At 41.0% G+C, this 17,006-nt stretch overlaps 1 protein-coding gene across 7 annotated transcripts in view; it reads right to left on the bottom strand.

Moving 5' to 3' along the window:
* The window catches only part of GRIP1 (glutamate receptor interacting protein 1), a 676,609-nt gene that overhangs the window by 167,811 nt on the left and 491,792 nt on the right, over positions 1–17,006 (bottom strand). The gene's annotated exons all lie outside the window — the stretch shown is intronic.

The raw sequence follows: 17,006 nt of genomic DNA on the forward strand, positions 1-17,006 counted from the left end.
GCTTTCTTATCACTAAGTTTTAAGAAATATTTTACGTACTGAAGAACTCAAAGTACACACATGAAAGGGAAATGTGAGATGGCTAAGGTACTCCTCCATTTCCTTCACATTCAATGTCTGTATTTTCCATATAATATTGTCCTCTGGACATCAAGAACAATGTTCATGCAGATTTCTTAGAGGGTGCTCTGTTACTATCTCTTGGAATCTCTTCCAAACTGCTGAGACTCATTCGGCAAATTTTGCTGTCTGTGCTTCCTTGATCTTATCAGAAGGTGTCAACAGAATGTTTTAAGTAACAATGCATATGGTCCTTCCTCAAATGGTCTTTAAATGGTTTACTGCCTGAAACTTCAAGGGACTGCATTTATCCTGTCTTATCACCCAGAATCACAACCGCATAAAGGCGAGCCCAGGCAGTGATGGTGATGTCACAATGACCACAGGTTGAAGACCAACTGTAAGATGCATATGGTCTCATGGTTGTTTAAATGTGCGTGGGGTGTGGGGTGGGGAATGGGTCTTCAAATACATGAAACACAGTATGATTCCTCCAAACTCCACTTACACCTGCAGTTCTTAAGGACCCAAGGCAGGAGAAGGCCAAGCAGGCACAGTTCTGGTCCCTTGTCCTAACATCAGCTACTCTTACCTGTTTTCTTCTTTGTTCCTCCACCTATCAGGTTTCCAAACAGGTTTCTACTGTGAACAAAGGTGTGAGCCCCGACAGAAGGCAGGTATGGCCACGCCCAGCTCTGGCATTCAGTAAGTCTGTAATAATAATGCCCAGGTGAGGCTACTGATTCTTAACTTTCTAGGACCTTCAGGACCACAGGCTTCATTCAAAGCCAGGTAGGGGTCGTGCTCACATGGTCACATGGCTTTGTAAAATTTGAAGAAGATAGCATTGTGCTCTTTTTAGAAAGAACTGCCTCCCCTCAAATTGCACAAGCTTTAGGTGTCACAAAACCTAGCTCTTCCTTCGGTGATACCATGATACATCTGTATAGCTCTTTAGGCATTCCCTAGCGGAGTCATGTACGTTTTCTCATTTGATTCTCACAGAAACCCAGGATTTAAAGATGAAAACACTGAAGCCCTGCAAGGTTCCATGGCTTGCCTAAGGACACCATAGGAGGCAAATCATTTTGCTAGAACTTAAAACCAGGTGCTGTAACTCTAAATTCAATCTTCTTTCTGGTACATCATTTTGGTTAACATGGGTTACCTTGGCTAGACAAGTTGCCAAAGTGACTCATCCAAAAAAAGTTCCAAATTCTAATAAAAAATTCTAAGACCATTTTTCTTTTTCTTCTGGAATGCAGGTATGAAATACTAAAACAAAACTGTGGTTCAAGTGGATTGAGAAAGTCACTTTCACACACTGGGTAAAAGAATATTTACTGATTTGAATTGAGTTAGCCATCTGCCAAAGCCACACCAGTTCCAGAAAATAACAACTTTCTGTTGAAATTCATGAGAAATATGCCCTGTTGAATATCTAAAGAAAAGGCTTACTCTTTTTTTAATTTTGTTTAATCTTTGTTCAACTCAGTGATATACACACATATGGGAATATTTTTTCTCACATCTGAAATCTGGATACATATTTCCTGAAAAAAATACAGTCTTTTTTTCCCCATCGCACATTTTCCTCTAACAGATTCATCATGTTCTCTGGTACAATACCCACCCATGTTACCAAGTGAACAGAGCAGTGAACAGTTTCTTTTTAAAAGCACTATGCCCTCTCAATGCCTTTAAAATCCATTACAGCCTATTTCACCAAGCCCAGGAGAGAACTACAATAATTGCTTCTCTTAGCCAGGTGAGACAGGACATATCAGTCAACTAAAGAAGTGCAGAAGCGATTAACACTTCAACACTCTACTGGGAAATTGCTTAAATTAAAGAAATAATAGGGATGCTTCATGGTTATTGTATTTCTAATATTTAGTGACTAGCATGGCTGAACTGTGCCTTAGTCATTCCCATCAACCCTCCCCAGCAGGGCAGGGCTGAGAGCATGACTCAGGGTACCTTGGGTGTTTGGATGTGTGTGGCCCAGATGGTTCTCTGGTCACATTTTTCAAAGGCTGAGTGCAGAAATAGGGCTGGTATATACACTGAAATTCACATGCAAGGCCATGGCCATGTATGTCTTAAATCAACAACTTCTCCAGCATCAAAAGCACATTTCTGGATTCTATGCTACCATAATGGAATTGCCTTATCCACCCTTTTCCAAGATTGAGCTACTACACAGAACATATATATTTACCAAACCTTCTATACAAACAGTGGAGGCCTGTGACTTAGCTGGGGAGTGACTCATACAGGTAAAAACCCTGGTGTTTTGGCAGCTTTCTAAGGAAAGCCTAGAAGTCCTATTCATCATCTCCCCCCTTCCAGGAAACATCCAGCAATGTTATACAGCCTTTATCAAATGCAGTCTAGGTACCCAAACCATGTTAGAGTTTTGAGAGACACAAGCTGACAATAGGGCCTTGGTGTCTGCAAATCTTAGAGGTGAAATATATCTCTTTCCTCCCTCCTCAGCCCCACCCTCAAAGCTGGGCTGTTTTAAGAGGGACCAAATTCACTCCTAGAATTCTCAGAAAATCATCTGGGATGCTCCAGTTCCCTCCTTTACACAGGTGAAGCAAGGTAAAAATGAAAAAGATAGCCTGCATGGAGAAGAGCAGTGATGAGCCCAGCACGAGCGTGGGCAGCGACTCTGAAAGGAGGGTCGCTCATCGCCTTGCCTGAGGACTGCAGCAAGTCACAGGTAATCCGAAAGGCCGTCTGGTCCAGGACCCACCTTCATTTGGTTTTCTTTGCTATGTGTCAATGGTCACCATCCAGCACCAGTCTGAATAGCCCTGGTGTGAGAAACTAATCTTTTCAGAAAGCTACCTATGTTTTCTTCAGACGGTTTCAATGAATAACTTCATGTATTAAGCACCTTCCACAGATAAGGCCTGACTTAGCATGCCATGGTGGGCAGACTCTAGGGTGGCTCTCCATGACCCTTAACTCCTGAAGCCCCTTTGCATTGTCCCCTCTATTTTATTTTGACTTTTTGGGGGTACTTTTTTCTTGAAGTATAGTTGATATACAATATTATAATGGTTTCAAGAATACAACATAGTGATTCAACAGTTACCTACATTAATAAATCCTCACCCCAACTAGTGTAGTTACTATCTGTCAAATCATTGTTCCCTTTTCTCAAGTGTGGTGTGACCCATGACTTGTATGTAACCAGTAGAATATGGCAAAGGTGCAGGGCTGTATGTGATCGCATGTATGTGATTCTACACGTAAGACTGGAATTCAGCCAACCCTTGTGAGTGCGCTTGGAAGCAGATAGTTCCCCAGTCAAATCTCAGATGAGACTGCAGCCTGGCTAACACCTTGATTATAGCTTTGCGAGACCCTAAAAAGAGGGCCAGATAAGCCATGCTGAGAAAACTGACCCATGGAAGCCATGAGATAATAAATATGTCTTATACTCTAAGTGTGTGAATACTGCTACACAGCAATAGATAACCAAGAGAGATGCTTTCCAGGCACTGACTTACTTGGTCCTCATCACTCTCTCATTTCGCACAACAGGACAGCTGATACAGGAAGCATGAAACTTATACAACCAGCCCAAATCCATGTAGCAGCAGGTGGAGGGGCTGCGATTCAAACAAGACAGGCTAACTACAGAGCCTGTGTCTCTTTCTGTACTTCTCAGAAGGTTCCACCTTGAGTTGCTCCAAATCTGATTTCCTGTCACTTAACACTTAGAGTTCAGGTCAAAAGTCCGAACGCAAGCACTAATCAGACACACCAAGTGAATGAAGCAGCCTGTGTGTAAGCCGATCAGTTGGGATGTGGGTATGAAACAGAGTGAAGAACAACAGGTGCTGCCTCAGGTCATTTGCTGGCCCCATAAACACATCAGTAGGCTTCCCTCGGCTGGTGGAGTGATGCTGGTTGGTGACCTCTGACATGTAAGTTCTACTTACACCTCTAAGATCGTGAACACATTGATCCCTTTTCCATGTGACTTAAAATATTTGAAACTAGTGATCATTTTTGTTTCAAATGTTCTGCTTTCTCCTACTCCTATGAATGGTGAGAACTTCACATTTCCTTTTTAAATTAAGGTATCATTGATATACAGTCTTATGAAGGTTTCACATGAGCAACATTGTAGTTTCAACATTCACCCATATTACAAGTCCCCCACCCCCACTGTAGTCACTGTCCATCAGCGTAGTGAGATGCTATAGAGACACTCACACTTTCGTTGTTTCTTCTTGCACGTGGCCTTCTTGACACATGTGCAAATATTTATAAGGTTGTTGGCTCTATGCAGTGTCAGCTGGCAGAGATGCCACCTTCTCTTCTTCTCCACCTGCAGGGTTGGGTCTGATATGCCCACCGAGATTGGGTTCTTTCAGGCAGCCCCAGTTCACTAATATTCCTTCTTGTCATTATAGTATTTTAAAGAATTACCCAGGTATCACACAACCACTTTTAGTGTAAGATTCAAATGACACAGAAGGATTAGGAGGAAAGCCTGAGGGCGCCCTTTCACATGCTCCATCTACCCCTCTTTAGCTCAGAGGAAACCACTGTCAAAGTGCACCCAAACTTCCATTCCCTTTCCAGGCACTGCATTTAACCTACATTGAGTTAAACAACACAATGATAACTTGCTGTTTTCAACATAACAGTATGTCCTGGGGATGTTTTCATGGCATGGCCTAGAGGTCTAGCTCATACTTTTTAATAGTTTTGTAATCTTAGGTTGGCTGCACCCTAGTTTGTTTCACCATTCCTCCATTAACAGATTCTTTAGGTTGTTGACAATATTTTACTAATAAGCAAGGCTTCAATGAACATCTCGGTACGCCTCAGAGATGGTGTGCATTCGGTTCCAGACCACTGCAATAAAGCAAGTGTTGCAATAAGGCAAGCCAAATCGTTTTGGTTTCCCAGGGTTATGTTTACAGTGTACTATAGCCTATTAAGTGTGCAACACCATTATGCCTAAAAGAAATGTACACATCTTACTTAAAATATACTTTATTGCTAAAACGTGCTAACCATCTATCTGAGTTTTCAGAGAGTCATAATCACTGATTACAGATCACTATAACATATAATAATAATAAAAAAGTTTGAAATATTGTGAGAATTACCAAAATGTGACAGAGACACGAAGTGAGCAAATGCCATTGGAAAAAATGGTGCCAAAAGACTTCCTAACAAGGTTTGCCTGTCTGCTGATTTACTGGCACAAGTTATTCTCAGTCCTGCCCATTTTCATGGTCAGCCACACCCCATCTGTCCACTCACAGCTGACTGAGGGGACTCTCGCTTCCCACTTTTCAACAGGAGGCTCCAGAGCTGGGAGACGTCCCGTCGTATCGGCAGAGCCAGCCTCCCCCACAGCCAACAGTGCTGTCCCTCAGAGGCACAGGTGAAGTGACAGTGGTTGCTGGGGGGCTACTTACATTTTTTTCAAAGTATTTCTTTACTGGGTTGGGAAGAGTTTCCAAAACGACCACATCTTATAAGTAGGCGAGTATGTTTACATCTTTGTGCACACGTGTGGAGATTGCTGAAGGATATATTTCCAGAAATGTTTTTCAACATTTTGGCTGATGCTGCTAATGTGCCTTCCAAAAAATTTATATTCCTATCAGTATGTTTCTATTTTCTGTATCCTTGATAGCACTTGACATAATCGGCAGTGTAAATATTTGCTATTTCCTTTTTTGCAAACTCTGAGCACTTTCTTCCCTTTCTTCTCTTTAATCCTTGTGCCTGGAGAGCAGAAGAGGAGGTCCTGCCACTGTAATTACTACCATCTTCATCTGCCTCCTAGAAAGAATAGTTCTTGATTGTGCTTTATTAGAATATGGACAACTTATCATGCAAGAACTATAGCTAACAGGAGGTTAAGGACAGCTAGAAGAATTTTTCCAAGTTCCCTAGGCCAGAACAAGAAGAAAATGGGGAAGAAGCCTACTGCAGGTAGGAGCAGGCATAAAGGTGCTTTTAGTATGGTGAAATGCTGTGCTACTCGATTCCAGTGATGCATCTCCAGCGGCTTCTAAGCACACTAATCTTAAACTAGAAAGGATAGAATTTAAGATTAAAAAGGAAAGTTATGCCAAAGCTAGGTAAAATGATATCAAAAGAATATTCCTTGGCTGTTTAAGTTACATTTGAGTTTCTAGAATCGGAAAAATTACTTCCCAGAGAATTAAAAGAATGTGCAGATGTGATCATGAAATAAAGATAAAAATGAATGATATGCCACAATGCCAAGAATGAGTATACATCTCAATTGCTATAGTAAGGAGCTCTGGAAATCCTGGGTCTCTGGAATTGATGGCACATCCTGGCAAAATTTTAGAAAGGATCATTATACCACTGAAGAATAAGGCACATATTTGAATATTTCAGTGGGCTTTGAGAAAGATCTCTCATAATAGCCCGTGGACAGATGAGAGTACTGTCCACTCAAAGTCTGGGGCTCTCAAGCTCACTGAGGATGCCCAAAGCTTGCCAATCAGCGTTAATGGGTCAAGTTACTGGTGGTGTGGATGCTGCTGAGCTCTGTCCTTGGTACTGCTATGCTCAAAATTCTTAGCATGGTTAAATGCTTATCAAAAATTATGGCTAATTCACTGCTAAGAAGAGCAGTAAATATATGTGATGAACAGGAATAGAGACTATATCTACCATGTTGGAAAGATGAGCTGAATCATTCGAGAGCACACACATAGCTGAAAGGTGAGGGGCTTTGAATTAAGGTAATTCTAAACTCAAATACCAGCTTTGTTGGGTAAACTTGGGCAAGTTACTTCAGCCTTTGTGGGCCTTAATTCTTCTTCTGTAAAATTGGGATAATTAACTATCTCTTCTAAATAAATAAGACTGGTACATGATAGACATCCAGCAATTGTTAGTATGCTTCCTCCCCTCCTCTTAAACCTTACCAGCTGAATGTAACAGCAATAAACGTGCAGACAACTGAAGGAAGGGTGCAGTGCTGCCCAGACTTGAAAGGAGAGCTACAGCTCAAGAGAGGAAGCCTAGATCTTGAGAGCAGTTCACAAGAATGAGAACAAGACCTACCAACTGCATTCAATAGAAACAAACATCCCTATGTCTTTTAAAGCTACCCTCTTAATCTGCATTCATCGAATGGAACATGCAGATCAGGGTAGGTAATGGTTTTCTTGTATTTTTTTCTCTTTAGCTGGGTGAGGGGTTCTGTTTTAGCTGCCACATGCTAAAGGGCACTGATGAACAGGGGAGAGACCACCAGGGTGTGGAAAAAATGTCCCAGAAGGCAAGGCTGAAAGAAGGAACATGCTTTACCTGGTTAAACAACAATTCAGAGAAGAGACAACAGGTCATTAAAGTACTAGAGACTTACTGACCTGCCTCAACTTACTAAACTTACTGAGACTTACTAAAGTACCTGAAAGACTTGCTTTGGGGATTAGAAGAGCCAATGGGTAGAGGTACAAGGGGAGAAACTTCAGCTAATCAGCGTAAGGGCTACTTCCTAACATGCAGAGATTTAAAAAAATGGGGGCTATCTCTAAAAACATTAAAGCAGAAGAAGTTAGACATGGAGCTCCCTATACAGAAAGAGGACAATGGAAAGTGTGTGTGTGTATGTGCATGCATGTTAGCAAGTGAGGTAGGCTTAGGTGTATATGAAAGAAAGAGCAGTAAGGGTACCATGAGTTGTACTTTGTCATTCCATCTCATTATTTAATAAGGGTTGATGCATAATAGTGATCAGATGCTAAGGTAGGTGATGAAAGGAGAGTCTTTCGTATAACATACATGGACTGCACACAGCTATGAACCTTGCTGGATAAAACTTTGTGGGTGAATTTTTAATTAAGAAATATTTTCTTGAACTTAAAGGACTGTAAACTTAGAGATAAGTCTCGAACCCAGGAAAATCATTGCAGAGCCAATTGAAACAGGAGAAGCTGAACTGCCAAAAAGCTGTATAAAGACACATAATATTCTCAATTCTCGTAACAAGAAATGACTGTGGAAAGGAGGCATCACAGGCGGGCTCCCAGGGGAAATGGAATCTGATAGATGGAGATGACATGAGGCCTCAGCATTAGATGGGTAAGTTCATTTGATCCCTTTTTGATTTGAAGATGCAGGGTTTGTAAGAGAGAAGAAGGTTCTATTTAGTTAGGGGTCTACTGGGCTGCATGGTAATGCTGGGACATTGCCCTAGGCAATCTCATCTACCAGGCTTTGAAATGCTACTTCCTCTTCCTACAAACCCATAACACACCATTTCCCTCCTTACTCTGTGATGACCTCATCAGTTACTTCACTAAGAAAATACAGTCATCAGAAGAGGACTCACAGATGTTCTCAGCAGGAAATCTACCACCCTCCTGCCTTTGTGTCCTTGGACTCTGCCTGCCTTCCCCCTGCTGACAACTCCATTCCTGCCCTACCCTCTTCAAACACTTTGCTTTCACTTTTATCCCCTCTTCCTCTGCACCAATTTCTCCCACTCCAGTAGGTCAGCCACAGCAGTACACAAATGCACTGTATCCTCTGTCACATGTAAAAGAAAAATCCCTCTTGGCCACAAGTCCCCTCTGGCTATTGTTCCATTTTCTGCTCCTCTTGATAGTTTTTTTTTTTTTTTGAAACTTGAAAAGAATTGTTCTATTTTTCTGCCTCTGTTTACATAAGTCCTATTCTTACCTCAACCTACTTCAATCAGAGTTTTGCTCCTACCATGTCATTGAAATGTTGCTGGTCAGGGTTACCTAAAAACCTCTTCTTACAGAAGAACCTTATGGCCAGTCCGCAGTCTCCACCTTATTCATCTTATCATCAATATTTGGACTCATCCTAGACTCCTCGTTTCTTCTCACTTTCCACATCTAATCTGTCAGCAGGCTCTTTGGCTTCTTTCTTCGATGTTTGGCCATTTTTTACTACCTCCACCTCCATCATCCAAGTCATCGTCATTTCTTGTCTGAAATGCAGCCATGACACTGATCTTCTTATTTCCACTCTCATCTCCTGAAAGTCTGTTTTCACATAGAAGGTAGAAATTTAAAAAATTGCATCAGTACCTCAATGGCTTCAGCCCTGCAGTGGCTTCCTGTCACACTTAGAATAAAATCCAAAGTCTTACCTTGGCTGTCGGCTCTACAGAACCTACCTTTCTCTCTCTTTCCAACCTCATCTCTTGCCACTCTCAAACTTGCCTCTCCCTTTCTGGCCACACTAGCCTTCTCTCTGTTTCTTTAACAAGCCAAGCTCATTCTGACCTCAGGTCCTGTGCACTTGCTGGCCCAGACTCCTCCTCCTCCAGACCTCCTCATTTAGGCTCGTTCGGATGTTACTCATGGAGGCCATCCTTCCTTGACTCTCTTTTTAAACACAGAGCCCATGTCTTTCTGGCCCTCCTTATACTAGTTTATTTCACTTTAATGTATTTAGCAAAGCCTGCCCTAATGTTAGGCTGCCCATGTTTGTTGAATGTCTACCTTGCCTACTAGCATGGTGACTCTGGGAGGACAGAGGCGACTTGTAGAATATTCCTAGCATCTGGAACAGTACTAGGCACATAGTAGGTGCCTAAGAAGTTGTTCAGTAATTAAATGTTGGATGACTCTAAAGGGGTGAGTTGAGATAAAAACTCAGAGTCTAAAAATGAGAGATCATTATTGTTATAATGGACTTAGGGAGCAAATAAAAGACTGGCTGGAGAAAAATAGCAATGCAGTGAAGTGCGCAAGGGTGAGAGGTGTGGGATCAATGTGTAAGCAGTCTGCAAGCTATGCAGAAGGCAGGAAAGCACCACGGGTGCAATCAAACTCCTAAAGAGAAAAAGAGATTTGCCAGGTGCTATAAAGTATTTCTCCCAAAATTTTGAAGGAGAAATCTTTATAACAGTATTTTAACATTTAGTTCAGTAATAGGCTTTACAAATGTGTAAGAATGTTAATTTTAGAAAAATCTGAAATAAAAACATATGTATTGAGCACTTACCTGGGAGTTGGTCTTGCCTCACTGAATCTGATAATGTGGGATATATATATGAACTAATATTAGAAACTCTTTGCAAGGTTAAATGCTCTGCCACAGAACAAAGTGATTAATTTCATTTATTCAGTATTATCTTAAAGCTTTGTATTATTCCAAGGTATGGGACACATAAGTATAGAATTGTGGTGTTGCCAATTTAAGAACATTTATTCAGAAGCCTGGTTGGCCAATTTTAATTTTTTCCTTGAGTTGGAAGCCCTGAAAATCACAAATGTACAGAAAAAATGAGAGCACAGCCTGAAGCGGTGGCTGCTTTCCTCCTTCATTACCTCGAGCCCTCAGTTCCTTAGGGAAATAATTGTACGGCATCGTGACCACCCAGCCTTCATTCGCTGACCCATCTCTAATCAAGGGCACCAGTCAGTGATGACAGACATGGACTCTGTGACATGGACAGGCAGAGGCCATCCACACCAGAGGCTCCTGCTTACCTTATATTTTCTGGATACTTCTGAGCAAAGGCTCAATTGGCCTCTAGAAGTCAAAGTCTTTATACCCCATTCTTATAAAGGATTCTCTCCACCATCTTCTCCTTTTACTTCCTGCTGAGGACTCTGGTCAAAATTCATGTTTATCTAGGGTTTATCTGGTTTATCCAATCTCCACTACTTTCTAGCCCTGTGACCTTGGGAGAAGTTCCTTTAGCTCTCCAAAACTGGTTGCTCATCTCTTACAAGGGAATGAACAAACTTCCTGCAGGTTTTGTGAGGAAGACACGAAACAGTATTTACCAAAACGGTTAATCCGATACTGGAATGTAGCATGAAATGAATGGAAAAGTTGTGTTTATAATTATCTACAGTTTCCCTGAAGCTCTTTCTAGATTAGACCACTGTTGTGATGACTGAATTCTTGTTATTCCTTAGGCTTTGGGTTAATATTGCCCAATTAATTAATATTCAGAAGTTCAGTAAATTCTTTCTCTTCTAGTATTTCTTTCATTTTTATAGCAAAAGCCCCAAATGCTTCCCACTCACATTCAAATGACCAGTTTCTATACTATAAATCAATAACTACTGCTCACATCCCCGCACAGGTAGGCATTGGGGTTCGCAAAGTCATTTACTTCTGAGAAGAACCTCTTTTCAAGCCAGTGTTTCTCAAAGTATGCTGTCCATAAACACTGATGGATATATATGAGGGGACACATAAACCTTTTTTAAAAACTTCAGTTAGAAGTTAAAAAATTTAGGTAAGAAAAGTATAATTAGCATATCAAATCACAGCTAATAAAAGGATAAAGCTAAGTAAAAAAGTGAATCAATTTCAGTTTACTTCAAATCATATTAGTTATTATATGGGGTGGGGGAGCACAGATATATAACAAACATGAGGATGACATGTGAGTGACTGAAATTTGGAAGGCTGTTCAAGGTCACGTAAACCCAATGCATAAGATAGTGTTCGTGGACCCGCTCTATTCTACAGTAAACCATGTGAGATGGTTCTTCTTCACATTCTCTGCTGCCAGTCAAGCAATACAAATCTCAACCAGCCTAATTCTCTAGGGTCACTTAATTAAAAGACCCTAGATGGAAGGTCTCCTAACCTGGAGAGTAGGAGAATTAATTTTTCTTTGGTGCAAAAGCAGGAGAGGGGAAAAACTTTCTCCTTGTTCTTGTGCTTGTATTCTTGAACCTCCTTGTAAAATGCTGTTCAGACACTGGGAGGCTGTGCTGGCTGCCATCAGAGTCACTACGTCTGATTACTGTGTGTACCTGAAGCATGGCATTGACCAAATGCCACCACTCTGGAAACACAGTGGGGCTTGGGAAATTCCGAGGCATGGTACCAAATCACTATAAATAATTTCCCTTTAAATTGCATGCTGGAAGAATTACTGTTTAAAAATCATTTGCTGCATATGAACCACTTTATTATATTTCCCCCGTGTTTACTAAGGCGTGAGAGCAGTTCAAACATAATAGATCGTCATTTCTCTGAATCGCTAATGAAAGCTGCAGCCCTGAACACACAAATCAAGCTGCTCGCTTTGCCCAGTGTTATGTGAGGCAAACTCAGTATGTACAACCAGCCACACCGTGAAGCAGATCAGTTCTCTGGGGGAAATCCTTAATGTGCACCTGCCATGGTAAGTAATACGTTCTGCTTTGCATCACTCTATTTATAGACTCCAGCTATTTTCACTTATTTCTTAGCCTTTTTCTATAGCAGAATGCTGGAATGAATCTTCTCATCTTGTCAATTTAAATGTTAAATTTTGCTCAGACTTTCAGTTTTTTTGCAGTGTTATAGTACCGCACAGACATTTCTGCTCAAACAGAAACAAATGAGGCTGGGGAAACCTCTGGCCTTTAAAGTTCTCTGGTTCCTGGCTGACCTAGGTGTCATTCATTAGTCTTGGACAGCAGGTAATTTTCTTAGAAATGTCATATTTGGTGCAGCCTCAAGGCCCATGTGAATAGCTGCTGTACAGCACTTAATGAGTCAAAAATACATGGTAAGCAGAGATAGAAATGTCACACTTTCTTATAGGGAAGTAGGGAAGTATACTGGTCCTAAGGTAACAGACTGCAGAGAGAACCGTTGTCTGCTGAACTTTGCCTGCTCATCTGTTCCACACATACTGAATACTTGCTGTTTGCTAAGCCCTGTTTAAACGCACTTGGGGACAGAGTGAATAAGGGATATAAAAGACCTGCCCTTGGGAATCTTTCATTTTAGTGAGGGACTGGGAAAGAAAAAAATAATAACTGAGCAGTTACTTTCAGATAGGGATGAGTACTAGGGGAAAAACCAAACAAACGGGAGTGTGGGCAGAATCTCAGACATACTGGCAATGCTGCCAGGAGTCTTGACTTTGTGATCTCAGCAACTTTTCTCCAAAGAAGTGATACAGTGTTGCTAGTTTCTTAAATATTCAATAATAGTGACACTTGCAGAAATCATTGTTTGGAGTTCTTGATGCTGACTGTGAGGGGCTCTGCCAGGGCACTCCCTGGCCTTGCCCTGCTGTCCTCACCTTGGCCCACTGGGATGCTTGGATGCTTTTAGGGATGTAGGGACAGCCTCACTGAGTAGCAAAGGCGCTGGTCCCTTGCTATTTTCCCATGCGGGTCATCCCTCCGCTAATAGCAGAGTTGGACTCAGCATCTTTAGGCAGCATCTGCAGCACCATTTTTCTAAACTTTTCAGTTTTGAAATAATTTGAAAATGATGTGAGTTGCAGGAACATTTGTATAAGCACTCCATCACATCCTCTGTCCACACACACATGCAGAGACATCCATTTTTTCTTCTAAATGATTTGAGAGTACATTGCAAATCTAATGGCCCTCTACTTCTTTCATCCTCAGCTTTATTGAGGTGCAACTGACAAAACCGTATTTTGCGTACAAGGTGATAATTCAACAAACTGTGGTTTCCCATCCCTGAGACTCGCCTGTTTTTTGGAGGGTCTCAAAGGTGGAACTAAGCAGAGGAAGAACGAGGCCTGAAAGTCAGAGTAGATGCCTGTCATACACCTGAACAGTGTGATAGCCATAAAACCCTAGTGTAAATCTCACACCATATATCTGCCATAATAATGAAAATTTAGACCACTGAAGCATCAAATTGTGTGCTACCAAAGACAGGAAAATGCTGAGCACAGGGGATGGAACCTTCAAAATGCCTGCCATGTTCCCCTTATTTCAAGGTTGCCAGCTTCTCCGCGGTACCTCAGGTGCTGCATTATTTTCCAGACTTGGCTTTTTCAATAGGTGTTGACCCTTCCTAGATGTATTCTGAATGGCTTGAATGTACACATCTTGGACTAATGGACATTTCAGATTCTCAGCTCCATAGTTTTACCTGCCCTGCAAATATTCAAATTGAGGAGCAACAAAGACTGATATCAATTTCATTCCATTATGACCAAATTAGTAAGTATATTTTCTTATATTCTATGAGAGAAAAAAATCCCAGACAAAATTTTGGGGTCTCATTCTGGCTACAGAGTTAAATTTTCCTGGGGCACCAAATTTTGAAAATGCAATAGATGTGAGTGCTTGACATCTTTCTGCATTTGTGAATTGCCCAGAATTCACATTCATATGCAGAGAGTAGCAAAAGTGAAGAAAGCTATCCTACCCGGAAAGGGGAGGCAAGCCAAATAAAAGATACACTAATTCCAGGCCTGAGGTCTAGTGTAGTATCCTGTCTTTTCCCTTTACTAACCTTAGACAAGCACGATCAATACCTCATCTCTAAGTGGGGAAAGCCACAATTACTGCAAAGTCTGTCAAACCAAAAGTCAATAATTTGGACAAACCCTTCAAGCGGTCAAACTTCAATTTACCAGTAATCTTCAAATAAAGAAGAATGAGATCAACAAACATAGATGTGTGGTAGAATGTTATTTCAAAATACCTTTGTACTTGAAGTTCCTCTTCTCTTTGAAAAAAAATGGGCAGAAGTGAGATTGAAAATATTCCTCTGTAATATTTCTCAACAGAATGTTAAGTCTCTAACCTAAAGTTAAGCTTCAATGTCAGAGGGACTTGTTTTTACTATCATCACTATTAAAATTTTTATAAAACCTTATGAAAGCCTAAAAAGTCTTTTTTCTAACACATTTAATGCCAAAAGAGACATGATTAAAATGACAAGTTTCCAAACAACATGAATAATGCATTTCCCCTTTATCCAAAGCAAATGTATTTTGTTCCTAAGAGATGTTTAATCTCTCTCTTTTTTTGAGAAGAGAAAAGGAGGGGGATGAATTGATTTAGTTAGAATTGTCTTTAATGAAAGACATATATCTGACTTGGGAGTACAAAATAAATGCTGAAATAACTTTGAGTTTACACAGGGAGAGTAGATTTTGATATGAATGGAAAGCAAATTTTATTTCTGTTTGCATTCAAGGTTACCTCTTTGGGACTAACAAGTAATTAAAAGTTACTCTTTTACTATGCCATGGAAATAGTGGAGCCCATGTTAAGAAATCTTATCTCTCTATCTATGTGTATCATTATTTACTCAGGGAAGCTCCAGGTCTACATTTGTAGAGTAAGTTTCAAAGAATAGCTAAGGCTCTCATAAAACTTGGATAGAGAAGTCTCAAATGCCTGCCACTACCCTACACTCTTCCCCACTACACCCTCAGCCCTTGCATCAGAGAAAGTGTTGACAGGAATGGTCAGCTTCAGTCACCCTCACAGGACCACTGGGAGGGCAGTCTCGGGGCAGCGGGAGGAAAAGGCATGGCTCCTTTAAGGCTTCAGCAACCTTGGGTTTGCTTCCTTCCCACAACTGGGGCAGCAAAATGGCCCTGGGAGGTGCCTCTTCCCTGAGAAGATCCAGGGACTGTAGATGGGCCAGGCGCTCCTTTAGGCCCTCATTCAGTCCTTGGGGCACTTATCTCTAGACACATCTTTCCTTGTTCCCAGGATGGTAAAGTACATTTGAGGGACGGAAGACTGAGAGGTGAGCACAAGAGAAAGGAATAAAAGTGTGCATTAGGCCCTCACAGCTCCATGTGGTCTAACTTCCTTCATGAGGCGAACACCTTAGGATTTCTCAGCAGAAGCTCCAGCAAATAATACATAGTGTGCATTTCCTGGGCCGTGTCCTATGTGCATTTCTGTCTCGAGGTCTCAGGAGGGGTAAAGGTAGACACAACGTGACTGGTTAAAAGCCTTCTGGATGCTGGGTTAGATCTCTTCAGTGATCTGGCCAAAAATCAGGGAAGACAACCTTCTTTTTGCCAGAATGATAGGTATAAGTAAGACAGTCCAAGGTTCAGAACTCCAAGTGTCAGAAGTCAATTACAAAGCAGTTTCTAAGAAGTCTCTTTATTTTTTTCTTAAGATAACAGTAAGCAATAATCAGCCATTAACCACTTTGCTTTTCTAGGCCTCTAGCTGGTTAAGGCTTTTTTCTTGGACTGTTCTAAAGCACTAAGATTTTGAAGACCCCTGGCCCTTCTGGCTGCTACCTTATGAGAGATGAACAAAAAGGTGTTTGCTTATATTCACACTTCAGGAAAAGGACCCATGAGGCCTCAAAAAAGTCTCATGATGCCAATAACTTTTCAACTGACAAAAGGAGGAACAAAGGAAAAATTCTATAAAGAAGAGTCACCTGTGTGTTGTGTGAGGATTATGATCAACATGTTCTATGTACCTAACACATAACTTAAAAAACTCCTTAATGGCATTAAGGAAAAGTCTGGCCCTCAAACATTCTATAATTTAATACAATATGACATTAGACAGCCTGGAAAGGCAAACAATGATTAAAGTCGGTGCTTTTGTTTAATATCACATGGCATGGTAAAGACATAGAGAAGTCCCTTCAGTCTTCCCAGTAGAGAAACACTAAGTACCAGCCAATGTGGAAAAGCCACGAGGCATTGATGGATACCTGGCATTCTTAAACTTCCTTACTGCTGGGTACTTCCTTACTGCTGAAAAGGATAAAGCAGAGATCACAGCCCATAGCTGACTGAAGAGTCTTTTTAAATGGTATCAGCACTAAAAATGCTGTTTTATAGGATGGGATAGAAGAAATCTCAGCACTGAGGGATGTCACCTAATTATGGAATTGAAATTACTCTAGAATCTTCAATGCGCATAAAAAAGGATGTGTAACACATTTACGGGATGCCTTCTTATAAGCCGTGTGCTTTCATAATGAATCTAAGACTTCAGAATAAGAATAAAAGTAACAAGCAGTTTTTACATAATACACTTGAAGATGGTTGCTCAGAAAGTGGACTCATCTTGCTCTTTATTCAAATGGAAAAATCCCCTTTTCACTGACAGGTTGGCCAAATCATTCCACTTAATGTGGGAATACTCTTTCTTTCTCCTAAATTCTTTAACTACAGTACTCTAAAATCCTGTAGCTAAGGGTTAGCTGTACTCAACTTA

This window comes from Manis pentadactyla, chromosome 10, assembly GCF_030020395.1.
Source record: "Manis pentadactyla isolate mManPen7 chromosome 10, mManPen7.hap1, whole genome shotgun sequence".
Classification (NCBI taxonomy): Eukaryota; Metazoa; Chordata; class Mammalia; order Pholidota; family Manidae; genus Manis; species Manis pentadactyla.